At 32.7% G+C, this 16,244-nt stretch overlaps 1 protein-coding gene across 1 annotated transcript in view; it reads right to left on the reverse strand.

Annotated features, from left to right (window-relative positions):
* The window catches only part of LOC106715012 (cadherin-86C), a 70,155-nt gene extending 54,202 nt beyond the window's left edge, over nt 1-15,953 (reverse strand). Inside the window, exon 1 of the mRNA XM_014508195.2 lies at nt 15,686-15,953. The gene's annotated coding sequence lies outside the window, so the exon portion shown is untranslated. The remainder of the gene's footprint in view (nt 1-15,685) is intronic.
* Between the last annotated feature and the right edge of the window lie 291 nt (nt 15,954-16,244).

The raw sequence follows: 16,244 nt of genomic DNA on the forward strand, positions 1-16,244 counted from the left end.
CATTTAATTTTCGTTACATAACTGCATTTACTCGGCAACTAGGCGTGTTGATCTAGTTTATAATCAGTGTAGAAAGCGGCCCGCCGGGCAACAGGAAATAACCTTTTCCAAGCGACCTTTATCCCATATTGCTCTTATGTGACCTGTACATGTGAAAATTGCTACTATTTCTGTGTACATTTTCTTCACAAACACTATAGGTATTCGAATGTAGGCGTGAGCATCGGTCACGTATTGCACTGAGTTATGGGTCTTAGCTCAATATAAATCTAGCTTTATATTGCTCCAGCTTTGTACCCATAAAATAGACCTCCCACACACGATACCTATGTTTAACTCACAGGAATCATTATAAAGATTCTATGACTTTTACAACAGGAATAAACTGAGTTTTCCATGGCCGTCATATTCCTGGAAAATAATGTTGTTATCTCATTTTTTTTAATTCACATTTTTTTCACATACGATACGGTTTTGTATAACTTTATTATCAATGGAATCTCACCGTTAAAACAACGCAAATATTACTGCGGGTTTATTTGATTTAATATTTTTCACTCATGTTTCACTCTGAGTGTCCAATCAAAGTGCCTTTGTTACTCCAATTTGAATTTTATCAAAGGGTGATAACATTTGGATTGTAATGAATGTCCAGTTTAAAATGACCTATGGTTTTATTCCCACCAGTTTCGTTTCACGGCTATCAAAATTCGACACGCCATAAAAATGTTTGCGGTCACGTTGTCAAATGTACAGATTTGTTTGTTGTTCGTGCGTATTAACATTAAAATGTTGAATTAAAGATTGCACAATTGTTACAACCGAAATAGTACGAATAACTGGAAATGATTGGAAATGTGTTGAGTTTAAAAACGTTTAATTTATCTTCACATTTAAGTAATTAAAAATTAAATCTGTTGTACTTTTTAAATATTGGACATACTTGTATATTCTCTATTGAATATTTTCAACATAGTAAGCGATAACAAGAACATCAAAGTTATATAACATTTCCGACATGTGAAAAAAGTACGTAATCGTTTAGAGTCAATATCTACAGCGTCATAAAAGCGTGAGACAGACTCAGCTGGCGGTCGAGGGATTTTATGAGCTTGGCATAATTTGACGAGCTTACTTAGAGCTACTAGATATTTTATTGAGTGTTACGTAAATTTAATGGACTGATAATTGTTATTATTCAATAACCGGTATAAGCAATGACAGTAACTATATCAACAAGAATATTTTTTGTTATAAAGTTGTTGATGTACCGAAAAACGTTTTACATGAAATAACCGAAAAATACAAAAATTAATATAATGCATAACAACATTTCACATTTAAAAATTGTTATGGAGTAGGAAAAGTGAAAAGATGTTAATACAAGCAGGTTGTAAGTAACAGTAATCACATACAATTAAAATATAAGGCTACGTATTTGTTTTGATTCGGGTCCGTCAAGAGCTTAAAGCTAAAAAACAACAGCTTTAAGTAAATAAATAAAGATGACGTAACGTTATCGGCGGAACGGTCTTTAATGTAATCTTTGAACTGCTTCACTTCTTCACATCGGCTGAGTGAACATCTTTCCATTTTTTATTTGATACATTACTTGGAAGTTCCTCGTAGCTCATAAATATGGGATCTTTAGTGTCTACACTTTGTTAAAAGCACTATAAACGTTGTAGGTTAGACATTGCAAAGAAACGTCATAAAGATTGTTATAAATAAATAAATCTTCATGACTTCTGGATACCTTATGCTTAACATTTAAAACTATAATAATCGATTATAATTAAAAAATTATGAATCAATATATATGAATACAGTTCTTCGTTCAATCCACACGTAAAATGTTAAATGTTCGTCCAAATTCACATGTCTACCTTTAACTGAAGTCAACGAAGAATCTTGAATACTAAGTTGTTTAAAATGGAACACAATTTGAATTTCCTAACGACCGGTGCGCTCATATCTTGGCGAATACTCAAACTTGAGAAGAATCTGTTTTATGGCCGCTGCATCGGATACATAGTAGACGTCCACTACCACTTACTGTATAATCAAGATACTGGAAATCCAAGAAAGAATGTAGCGAGTAATTGTTAAGCTATGCAAATTACTCGCAAGCCTCGAAAGATTAAAAGCTTCACGTTCCATGCTGTAGAAGATATCGCAAGTTAATTAACGGATAGTGTTCCTTGAACAACGCAAGAAGCTATTTCTTTTGTTTTATCAACGTGTGCGTTTAAGTGGTGGAGCATGGCGCCCTTCTTTTATCTATAGCTACTACTTTAACATAAATACATGTTTATTTGAAATGGAACAATGAAACAATATTAACTTGGTGATACCAGATCTGATTGGTCACAATATACTATGTTTTCTGCTATATAAATACATTTAAAAACTCCCCGGATCCGATTTATTAAAAATATACCCCCTACAAGATTTATTGAATGCTACTTATTTTAAACCTTCAACCACACCTTCTGTCATAAAAAGCCGTTGTAAATTCTTCGTATAAAAAAACATTCCCTTGAAATTACACGGAACATGCCCAGATGCATCTGTATATTCCGAAACAGTTATATATGTAGTCGCATTAATGTAATTATTATTGATGAATGATGTACAGCTATAATTTTCATCGTAATTGCAGAGGCAATGAGGAAATCAATATAACTCACAAGCGAATCATTAACAATTACTATTTAATATTTTAATAAAATACCACAAAGCTCCGATATTATCTATCAGTTCTAATGTTCAGGAGGAAGAATAGAAATTCAAACACGAGAAATAATTAAAGTTAATTATACTATTAAAAAATATACAGGTACCTAAAGCTCAAAGCTAATATTTTAATCAATTTGTTAAAAATTGTAACAAATGTATAATAAAAAAAAGAAAACTATTCGGAACAGTCAAAAAATCCTATTTTATTAGCTGACAACATTGTTATTGGGATCATCCTTAAAACATTTCGCTTGGCAATTCAGATTTTATTTTTATGATACTTCTCAGAAAGGTTACGTATGCGACCTCCATATTCTAACAAATCCCAACGTGGACGCGCTTTAAATTGTTATAAAGAAAAGACCTCAACCGCTTGCTGCCAGACTAAAATTGGATCCCAAATTACCTATGGGAATAAAAATAAAAGAATTTAAGTCTAACATTTCTGGCAGGTAAAACTTAAGAGGCGTTCCAGATATTAGTATCTTTCTGAACGCGAAATTCATTGAAACTAAGTTCTATTAGGATTTTTTTGTTGTTGTTATTCTAATAAAAATAATGGCTTTTTAGTTCTACAAATATGAAATCTATCTCGTTTTATAATTCGTTTCGCTTATGTGAGTTACAATTGCATAAACATTTAAATATCTATTACATCTTCCTTAATGAAGTCGCCAAACAAGTTACTTATTTAAAAATCGATAAACTTTTTGCGATTCGATGCTAATCGAATGTCTCGATTGCTGTCGAACGTATTCAATTATCGAAAACGAATCAAAAAGTTATGTGCGCCTGTCAAATAAAATCGACTATTCATGTTCATTCAGCGCATGAACTGCGTTTTCCATGGTGGTCGCCCATTATTCAAATAGCCTTTTGTAAATTGATATGGCGCCATTTTTTATTTGTATTTAATCAATTGTAGGAACCTTGACATTTTATAACCACAGTACAAATTGTAACTTCGATTTACATATTAACATGTTTATATTTCTTTTTTTTTTTATAATCTAATGACATTGTAGTCTGAGCAGTCAATAACTTTTTTTATTCTGTCATATTACAAAGGTTGCTTGCTTTTTGTTTTTAGGAATCACTCTCATTCAATGTCCCGAAGAGTTCAAAGTATGGATTATATAAAATTACAATAAAACATATATACATGTACACCTTGTGAAACGTATTATTCAATTCTGAACATAAATGTTTTCTTGTTTATTGTATTCTGGCAAAGAAATTCATTAATGTAAAAGGCTTCTAAAAATAGAACATAAAAAAGCATACGGAATTAATTCGCTTTCGTTGCTAAAGTTAAAAAAAAGCTTGTTTAATAACCGCATGGTTTTTTTATAAATCACGTAACGGATACACGATACGACCGATATGTTTTAACACGAAGGTTGTTTTGCGTGAATACGACTCGTTCTAATTGCTCGACTTGACCTAAAAACATTAATATTACGAAATCTTTAGTTTTTACTGTTTCAATCTTGTGTTACTATTTATTTGGACACTTCTCGCGTGCTTCAAGTCACTTACATCTAAAACATGCTTACGAATTTATTAACGTATTAGATTTTACACATAAAGTTATGTTTTAAATTTATTATTCGATGTTTATTTCGGACTCTGAACAATAACTACAAAGAATAGTAACTTAATTATTACTGATAATAATAAATTGTTAAAATACGACACATTTCATGAGAATTGTAAAATTTATATCCACAGAATAATGAATGATCCTTTATCAATTCCAAAAAATTGGATAAAAGTTTATTCAATCATTAATTACGTAGCAATAAGGGCCAAGGAGTAGTGACATTTAAACTCGACCATCACAACTATTAGCCCCGTCCATCAGTTAAGGCTATTCTACGGGCTACTATAGCCGTTCCCATGGCGACCAAGGACCACACACGAACGAACAGTGGTCCCGATACATAATTAATTTAACGTTTAAGTGGGTTTAGAAGTGATTGTGACGCTTTTATTACATTTCTTATGGTCATTTTTTACACAAGTTTTACTTTAGGATGTATAGCGTGTGGTAACGACTACCATAATATAATTTAATTAATTATATTTTCACAATGTATTCATTGAAAATTAAAAAAAATTGTATTCCGCTGAGATGCGACAAACACATTTGGGACCTTAATAAGTCTTTCAATAAACGCTGTAATGATCTATTTTATTCTTTAGTTAAAATAAGAATAAAATATTTTTATTGACTAACTGCTTTTTAAAACATAATGAATAACTACTTATTGTCCATATTTTTTCTATTCTAAATTAATTTGTATTTATATCATACGGCACTAATTTTCCATAAAGGCTTACGAAGCGCCACTTTCTCGGATCTCACAAATAAGCCATTATTAAATGCTTTTACCTGTTTTTAATAAGAACCTGTCACGTCACGTCCGTTTATTTAATACAGTTAAGTTACAACGGTTGACGTTAACTGATCACCGTGTATGGAAATTAGCAATTTAACTTTACTAAATAACATTTTCATGAAAATTTTCGTCATTTTATGTTTAGACATTTCTTTTCGTATTTCAAATAAACTAGCTCTATTTTTTTGCTAGTACTAAGCTTATAAAAAATCGTAAGTACCGATTTTAATAATATCTACAAGTATTTAGTAATTTAAAAATTTTATGTACACAAATGCATTAGTATTGCGATTTGTCAACATAAGATCAGTATATCTTGAATATTTTCTTCTAACCAATCCATCCACAATCTTTCAAGTCTTATGGATCGAACTCTCGATGTTTTATCGCTTCCAAAATTGTCATTGTTACGTGTCGTCCGGCCGATCGGCGATTACTGGGTTTGATTGTGGACCACCCAATAACTACATTGGTATGAATTAATAAAAAAAGTGAAGAAGTTTTTTTTAAATTTTGTAAGTAGAGATAGAATAATACATCTTATCTTATAATAGCCAAGTTTAGATTATAAAGTGTGCGAGATAAAATACCTAAATTATATATCAAGTAGCTGCTATCATAATAGGTGAAAGCATAAAGCTGCAAAAAGTGAACCAAATGCAAGTAATTGATTACTTTTTAAAAAGGTTACAAACAATTTGATGTATGGCAGTACAGTTACAATGAACCGTTAAATCACAATAAACACGGTTTGCATTTAAATGAAGTATAACATAGACGTACAACCTAGACAATAACAATCAGATAGATAGATAGACAAAGATATTTATTTATACAATGTTTATTTTGAGGGGGGGTCTTAAATTGACAGAAGTGGTAACATAATTAGTTTAGTGGTAACGTAGTTAGTTTTCGTATAAATTTCTAATTAACGCAGAATGTTTGTGTATCCAACATAATTATAAATTATGTTTTTGCAAGTTTGGTGGTCTACTAAAAAAACAACAGGAATAAATAATTTAATAGATAAATTATTTTACCGTGTTCACCGTTGCATTATAATTATCGTACGCAATCTATCAATGAAAGGTTGTATTATGCAAAATATCCCTTCAAATTAGAAACAGATTGATCGATTCAAACGTCCTTAAACATATTAGAAGCTAATGTAGGGTATAATATCAGAGTGTCTTTTAACCATTGTTCGTTCTATCCCTTTGTCCTGGAACATGATATCGGTGAAGTCCATTCTTAGCGCCCACGAGCAACTCGGAACGATATCGACATAACAATTATTATCTGTGGTGCGCGATAAATCGCTTGTCTCGACGCTGACCGTTATTGCCATCGCGACATACCCTATCTGATCCTGTACTCCTGTGACATATTACTTCGAATGTACCCTATTAGGTATATTTCGCTATAAACTCGACTACAAGTCACGAATCTTGAAGGTACCGCTAGCTTTGTTACAGAATACTCGCAATGTTCCCTCGTTTCAAAGACAACGTTACAGGTACAACATTTAAATATGGTCTATGGTTTGAATATAATGGAAATAAAATACAGATTTTCAAATATGGTTAATGTTATTTTTAGTAATTTCAATACATATTTTAAAACACCTTTAAATTATTTCAATTAGGGCATGCTTGTCGCGAACGCACGCGAATTAGTTCGGTAAAAAACTAAGTATTTGAACTAGCAACATTTTGTTCCTGTCAACTTCAGAATATTTTGATTATGGAGGGTAATGTTTTACTCACTTTAGCTGAATAATATAAAAGGGCACACAGAGATTGAGATTCAGTTTTGATTCAGAGTTACAGTTGGTAAGCGATGATTTAGAGAACCAGTTGGTAAGCGATTAAACAATTACCATTAATATCAGACGTACAGTTTATATGCGATGTTATTGTGTCGTATCACTATCACTGCGGTGAGTTGTTTGTTCATATTTAACAGAGAAATTCAGACCGTGTGGACAGGGATGGCTGTAAGGGGTGGTGGAGGCCATTGGCGGGTTGCAAAACCCTTGCTTTAGGATGTTCATTTTAGACAGAGATTGGCGGGGTTTTAAACCCCTGCTTGAGAATGTTCATCTTACATAGAGATCGACGAGATGCGTAGGCATCTCGAAGAAGTGATGGATGCATTACGATTTAGAGTTATTATCGACGGGATACGTAGGTATCTCGATTCAGAGAGTTATTATCGACGGGATACGTAGGTATCTCGATTCAGTGACGGGTGCAACCCGATTTAGAGTAAATATCGACGTGGTGCGTAGGTACCTCGATTCAGATACATGTGTAGGCACGTATATTCAGAAGAGACAATTCGTGACTACAGCATACAGAGAAGTAGTTCACGACAATGCTTTTGTTTAATGAACAAGTTATGGTACATGGAAAACTATTGTAAAATAAATCGTTCTTGAAACAAGCCACTTTTAATAATTTAATAGAAATTTTATTGGCTATAGCAATATGTAATAAAGGTTTATGGTAAAATACGGATGGTAGAGTACAACTATTTGCAAAGGAATTATATTCGCTCATACAAATGTAACTGGATCGTTGTTTTATTCTCACTTCGCTATCAAGATCAGAATCAGATCGAGTGCTGTGAACTTTGAATATATTTGAATTTCAGAGGTGGGCCGACGGTTCCGAGTTGTAAGTTTAGAGATACATGTGTTATCTAATCTCGACAACGAATTTGCGTACAATTCTAGTGTCGATATTTAAATTATGTTGTGACTTTAGTGTCGCTTACTTAATTGCAAAGCGTGTATTATATTAATTTACGCATGTTCGTATTCAAAGTCAAACAGAAGTCTAAACTTCTTAATAAATAAAAAAAGAAAGAATTATTGCGCCAATAGAAAGCTCTTATTATCAAGTAGCCTAAGCTATATTTTTTATTTCCATTGTTTCGTAACAGAAACTGTTCTACGAAAGAGTCGATGACCGGTTTCGCATTACTTTTTATATATCTTAAACTAATCATTTTAACCAGACGAGTATCAGATTTATGATAAAAATAACTTGATGACTTAAAAGGATAATTTACGCAATTCAGTAAATTACGTTGAAATAGCTCTATAACAAGTATCATAACTATGTTATTTTTTTCAACAAATCGATTAAAAATGTATAATATAGAATAGCTTTTTTTCTAAGCGCGGCGAGCGCACGATGCTTGTCCGCATAACCTGAGTCGTTGCGATAGCACCGGCAATATTTCTAGTTCTCCATTTACGGGCATCTGAATGAGTTAGCCGTCTACGTGTTTCGTATACAGTGGTCACGTATGAACTGCGTCTGCGCTGTCACTACATAAAACGTCGGTATGTCCGTCTGTCCACAACTGACTACAGCTAATTGAACTGAGCATTAAGGGCTATCGCGTAAGATTCTGTTAATAAATTACAAACGCAATCAATACGGAAATGTGGGTAATTGCTGCGCCGGCGCCGCTATTGAACTATTCACTCGCGTATGTCATCAATACAGGAACGCTTCGAATTACTCGGACGCTTTAATGCTTGTTACTTCTTGTTTATAGACCTTTATTTATAGCTTCTTTGAAATTATACACAAATGTAAGGAACGCAATTCATTATTGTCACTAGGCGCTGTGATTTGCTTACGCATTGGAGTTTTGCATTGCATACTTTCACTAATAAATTCTACAGGACTATAGCCATATGCCTTGTGTACAAGTTTTATAATTTAAAAATAAATTAAATTAGTAATCTATATGTTCTTTCAGACTATGTTCTACATCTTTGCCAGGTTTCAGCGGGATCCGTTTAGCTGTTCTGGAGATATCTAATAACAAACATCCATCCATCCATACTTCTAAACTTTCGCATTTACAATATTAGTAAGAATTAAGATTGTCACTCAGTGGTCTAAACAGAATATTTGTCCATTCTATTTTACATTAAATCGGTCCGATTAAAAATGTTAGTATAAAGTTATAATATTACTGATGAATAAATTAATCATTTTACATCAGAAAAAATACTAAAAACAACATAAATACTATTATCATCGACTCGCCTTAGTTAATAACTTAAAACCCTATACTTACAATTGCAAAAACGAAAAGAAACTGTGAAGGTAACTTGAAAGTCAAACGTTTTATAACGGGGCACCAAAAAAAAGTGTCTAACCGAGGGTTTTTGAGACCAAAATCTCTGTATAAAATATATCGTCATCTCTGTCACTATCCTTGAAAGCACAGAGATAATATGTTTTAAACGGAGATTTTTAGCTCAGAACGGTTAGCCGTTCTAATAACAGCCTAGGACTTTCAAACAACAGTCATTGTCTGCTTGTGTATATTTTTTCACAGAAAAAATACAAACAGACTAATGTTTCAATATTACGAGTATTTAACAAAATTCTTTGTTAAGCCATAGAGTACTTTGAACGTTGTTGAACGGTAAATGTTTCGTTTTTTACGAGTAAACGGCCGACATATTAAATTACAGAATTTGTAAGGCATCTCAGTAAAGTTCATAAGAGAATCATTATATAAGATATAAATAAACCTAGCGAACTACAAATGTTACGGGTGAAGAAAGTTCTTGTTGTAACAGGAAGAATGTCTATCGGACGGTGATAAGGTTAGGTCGTGAGCGCAGTCGCGTGTTACCGGCCGAAGGCTACTTCGACTATATATAAAAGGACTAAGTAAATAAAGAGCCACCGTGTCGCGCTGTTGTAGTAAATGAATTGAGTCCCTTTTCGCGTGTGTAAAGTAAAGATGGAATTCATATTGTGCTAAAATGCTGACACCTTTATCTTTATGAACCGATACAGATTCAATAATTGACCACAAAATGAGAACACAAGCAAGCAAGCTGAGATCTTATTGTTTGTTTCTATTTAACGCAGAAATGCGCACGCATGACAAGTCCTGCCAATTAAAAGTCAAAAAAAGGTTACGAAATCATTCCGATGCTATCAACGGCGACGAGTAATAAGACTCCAAATTGAAATCGTTACACTGCGAAGTGAATGCACGCTCCACTAAATCAATACGATGTTCGTAATCAACAGGTGATTTAGCTTTGTTGTGAAGATTGTTTTAGAATTATCTTTTACTTTTTTATACAATGCATGGAATTTGAAATTGGACGTAGCTTAAAATTATGAATTTATGTTGACTTATTTGTTAGAAGGTTGTTCTTGATGCAAGACAATTTACTTACATTGTATTTACTTTTTTACTTACATAAAATATTTATTAATTTATCTTTTCTGTTTATTTATAATTGTATGGAAAAAATAAATTAACTTCAACGCATTGTAGAAAACAATTCTACTGTACTTATTGTATTTATAATTTATCAAGGAATAAAGGCATATGGTAAATGAAGTCAGTGTGCCAGTTCCGTAACATGACAATACATTCAGAGTTGCTACATAATGTAATGCAAGAAAAATTAGATAATCAAAATGATAAGTACGTGCGCTGTTTGGACAAAATCTTGAAAATTGTGTTGTTGAAAATATTTTTAAAATTTGTCAGTGCACATAAATAATATCATGTTGAAAATAAACATAAGATTACCTCACATAATATGAAATTAACAAAATGCTGGCCACTTTTAAAAAAAAAGTAAAAAAAATCCAACAATGATTTTTAAAATTCAAACTTTGTAGAAAGACAAACGTTATCGATCGGAATTTTATTGCCCAAGGGCGACTCGAGGTGATACATTTTAAGTGTCGCATCTAACTTTTAGTACGTCGGCCGTGTTTATTTGTAGAATCAGAGGTCATTGACACTTAGAATTTTTACGTAAGGAATTTTACACTTTAAAATCAAGTATTGTAATTTGTATTTAAATATATTAATTTATCAAGCTCATAAGTACAACAGCTGCGTACGCACCTGTATACGTTGGGACATATTTAAAGTACATTTATTAAAACCAATAATAAAATCGTACTACATTTTCCACCTGCTTTATTTTAAGAGTAGTCTTTAAAAAATCTAGCACCATACTATATTAGATTGATGAGAAGTAAGAAAACCATATGTTTAATTTTCATGCTTACAATAATACGTAAAGCAACATTCGTCGTAAAATTTGATATTTTTAAACTTTACATAAATTCTAATATACTACGAGAGTAGGAAAAGGCCAATGTATTTATGAGGTAACTCAATCCGCTAAGAACCGGACAATTTGTACAAAAATATCAAGTTTACGATGATTACACGATAGAACGTTGAAAACTTATAGTTACATACGTAGATCTGATTTCTCTATCTCAATACCTTCACACCCACTGATATTACCTTTTGCGTCATATGCGTGGTTCACGTACGTATGTTGAATATAAGGTCAGCTATTTTATATCATAAGGTGACAAGCGAACAAACGGCCCATAGACATCCGGAATTGCAAGTTCGTTGCCTACCTTTAATCGACGGAGGGCAGGGACGTACAGAAAGAAAACATTTTCCCTTCCTATGATCTATCCTCCTCGTCAAATCCACTTTCTCTTTCCATCCTTTCCTTATAAGAAACAGGTGGGAACAGGAAGAGGACTAAATTTAGGCCTCCGGCATGCAAAAATGCCCAGCTTTTTGATATCTTATGGATAATCGTTTATAGTTATTTCGCTCTTATAGTTAGTGGCAGTAATTATTTACTATTTTTCGGAAGTACAAAAATAAAGGAAGTAGAATAAAAGTGGTAATTTTTTGTTCCGTCAGTCTCATCACTTATCACCTTTCCATCTCTTACGTTTAATTTACTAGTTCTTTTTTCATACTAAAATTTTGGCAACGAATTTCTTGCTCATCTCATGGGTAGAGTATGGAGATAATCATTTAACATAAGGCTAACTTTTTGTACCAATGCCGCTTTCTATAAAAAAATAAGCTTTTAAAATATTATGAAATAAAACACTTTGATGTGACCGACGATAGTATTAAAGTACTCTTGAAAATTAAAACCAGTTTCAGTGAGTTCGCAGCCCACCTTGTATTAATGGTGTCGCAAATCATCCTGACTTTTTTAATCGCCATGTCCAATCTGTTAAGATTGTCATATGTAGCCGTTGTAAAGTATAAGTGGGAACCTTCGCATTTCAGAGCTTTTTTAGCCGGGAATACTAATTCTTTCTCGTCATTAATGTATTCGCGCTAATATGAATCTCCAAAAGTGGCAGTACATTCAACACGACTCAATTAGACGATACATGCTATAGCAAAAATATTTCGTCATTTTTGTACAAAAATTTTAGCTCCGTATAACTTGCTATCATAATATCAAATTGATTGTTTTTACATTTGAGTGCGGATTCAATCATTATAAAGATATTTGATTTAAATTTATTATGTAAAAACTCGACCTTCAAATATTATAAGTTTTTTACTTATTTGAATAACATTGTTGCATTACTACATTCCACTACAAATTTATTAGAGGTCGATGCCTCTCACGCGCCTATTAACTCTTTTATGAGTTTCTCAAACAGCAGATATTTGTTTATCGAATTTACGCTTCCGTTCGCATTTCGGGGTGAATACGAAAGCATTTCTCATGATTAATACAGTAAATGGTAGTGCTACAGTTTATATAAGAAAGTCACAAACCACATAAATACCTATATTTAGAAAAAAATATAGATAAATAATAACGCTCCTTATATTTTTATTTAATTGGTAAATAAATTAAGCTAGTAAAATAGTTTTACTAGCTTAATTTATTTCACAAATATTTTTTATAAGAATAAATGTTGTCCATAAAGTAAATCAACACTTAATTACATCAAACAATTAAATGAGTGGCAAGCAATCGAAGTTATAGGTTACAAGATAAAGCTCAAGTCTTTCCACTCTGATCTACCATAAGTTGGATCGATAGTACATTGTCAATATTTTAATTGCTATATTTAATTAACGAGTAAACACATGTTGTGACATTTTAAGGTATTCACTCCAATTCCAACGCTACTTTATTGCCGCTATAAAATATCTCGTTCAAATCATCAGTTAACTTGGAATGAAATGAGTCACTACTAACGATTTTACGTCAAATCGTAGTTCATGAATAATGTAGCCCACATTCTTTTGACCTAGATGTAGTGGCGATATAATTAGCCACCGCTTGACCGCTAGTGGCCACCGTAATCGCCAAAAACAAGGGCGTCTGGACGAACACAATTGGTATATTATTACACGAAAGCACGGACTCGAAGTAAGTGCTATAAATTTTGTCGATACCGTTAAAATGTGGTACGTATAAAGCTTTGAAGCACATTGCGTAATCATTTCTAGGTAAAATGACCAAGATTTTTTAAAAATTATAAAGTAACGTGACATTGTAAATTAGCTAAACACATAGGTAAGTTTGTCACGTCAACCTTTACTTATCTCAATAAATTTTATGAAAACCACAATTATGTAATATACTAATTTGAAAAAAGATATAATTACGATGTTTGATGTTAAGTTACTAAGTTAACTAACTGCATGTAATAAAATAAAAAAATATATTATTTATTCATAGATAGAATTTTTTTTTTCAAATTTATTTACTTAACTTGGTAAGGAATATAAAATTACAAAACAACTATTCCTTGCTTTGTCAGTTGCATTATAAACGTTTCGATGAATAAGTGCACGTAGCGACTGTGTGCATTTCATATGCGCACGAGTTGGCGATACAAAAGATTTCAACGCTCAAATCATGCAATGCAAGTTACTTTGCGAACATGATTATAAATAATTGAGCTTGGCTAGTTTAATTTAATTAAAATGTTTTTGTAAATATTCTAGTTTTATTTTTATAGCGTATTATACACACGTGATATTAATATAATATGTCGTACTATTTAATAATACTAAAACGAACAAAGAAGTTATATAGAAGAAGATCATGATCAACAAAATGGTAATCAAAATTCTTCGCCTAACCTACGATTTGAATCGAATCTATTCCTTTTTTATTAATCCTTACAGCTAATCAAAGATGCTAAAAACATCCTTTAAGGTTTATTATAATCTGTAGATTGTGATTAATCAAAAACGGCTTCATCGAGATTCGAGACATGCATAAAAAGTGGTGTGCGCTATTGCAAAAGGTACAAGTAAATATGCGCTTCGTTTATTCAGGATAACATGTTAAAAGATTTAACTTGATTTTGAAATTATCTCTATTTTGTTTCACTCCAGTAATTAGTAACACAGTTTAAACTATGATAACTTTAAATAAATGCAGTTTGAAAGTGTTCTGAATTTATCTTCTGGATAATTTGTTTCTTTATTGCTTTCTTCACAATCACTAAGGTTATCTAATCATTTTACTATTAAATCATTTGTTAGTAATGAAGTTTGTGAAGAAACGAGGCATCACAAACTGAGGAAAAGATAACGCCAATGAATTAATTTTCAAGATATGATAAGAGTCATTAGAACGTTTCAAGAACGATAAGCGCTTTGTTTTATCAGCTTTTTAAATTCAGTGTCCACAAAACTTTTTTTATTGTGGCATTTAGATAAAAATCTCAAGTATATTCTTACAGATCTTCGACAGATATTTTTAGAAACGTGTTGTGAAGCGGAAAATTTTATTTCGTATAGATTTTGTGTCGTAGGTGGTATAAATGAATATAACACATTGATGCTGTTGTGATAAATGTATGTTGCGTCTAACAAGAGACCAAAAGCCATTGTGGTGATAAGTGAACAGAGATATGTCGTTAAGATTAGAGTGCTGTCCGCCACCATCTCCCAAGCAAGCTCGTACGAGCTTCAAGTCGTACGTGACGTCATTGTGAACCTATTAACGATAAAAGAATCGCCTTTTAAGATGTTAGTATTCGCACCACGGCGTGCCATTACTGAGAAACTGTACAAGCGGCATTTAACAAGAACCAACTTTATGATGATACGATATGACATTTTGATGGGATCCGCATAAAAACTTGTCCATTGTCTCTCAGTTTCAAGCTCATGATTATTTAACTCTTTAAATCAAGGTTGTTGGGTCATAATCCAAAGCATCTTGCCTATATATTATACTGAAGTTCTTCAGAAACAATTTGAGTTCTATATTAAAAATGATTGCCACTGCTTCTTTTGGCTAATTTTACCAGTAGACAACAAATCATGCATAAGCTTTTCTAATAAATAAGTTTGTTATTAAACCCAACTTATCAGATTTATTATATACTATCAATTTTAATACCATGAAAGAGGTTGCAATTAGAGTTAAGTTAGAGTCGCTTTAAAAAAAAAAGAAATCAATGTTACAAAAAGTTGAATATAATTCAGTTATAAAGCTCATAAAAGCTCATATCAACAACAATTGTGGTTAGGGCGGCAAAAGAAATATTTTCTGAACATACATGCACATTATGTAAAATGCTGCTAATAATTAAACATTATATTTCGACTTATATACTATTTTAACAAAATAAACCAAAGTTAAGTTCTAATCATCTAGTGAAATTATAGGCAATAGAAATATAAAGGGCAATTGTAAGCAAATCGAAGTGTATACTCACTGTTATCACGCAACAATTACGAAAGCTCGTAGTATCAGTTATGTAAAACAGGGCGCGCTCGCGCCTGTGCCTAGCACTTTCGCTCCAGACAGAATCCCGCCAAAACCACCCCCGCGCACCCCCGCCCAACAGCGCGGCACATGAACCAAACGTATCTCACAGTCCGCACTCAGTTCCGATGTTTTACTTGTATTGTTTATGTTATGCGCACACTTTGTGACACACGAGCGGTAAAGCGAAGCAGGCGTCCGCCGCGTCAGTGCGCCCGTGCCGTACTAGCGATAGACTAGCGAAGCTCGGCCGGTCGCGGCTACCGGCTTGCGGACTCGCCGGTCGCCGGACGCCAAGGTACCAGTACCTAGCCTATACGAGTCAGACGAGCTATACACGCATGAAAACTTATAGATGCACTGTCGTTTCTTATTGCACGTTTTATCGTAAGACTTGGCAGGCCACTTTTCATGGCTAGATTATGCGAACCTTAAAAGTTTCGTATAATTGAATTTGTGAGATCATAAGGCGGTCTTTTTGTATTTGTTTGCATTGATAGGCTTAATAT

Source organism: Papilio machaon, chromosome 7 (assembly GCF_912999745.1).
Source record: "Papilio machaon chromosome 7, ilPapMach1.1, whole genome shotgun sequence".
NCBI lineage: Eukaryota > Metazoa > Arthropoda > Insecta > Lepidoptera > Papilionidae > Papilio > Papilio machaon.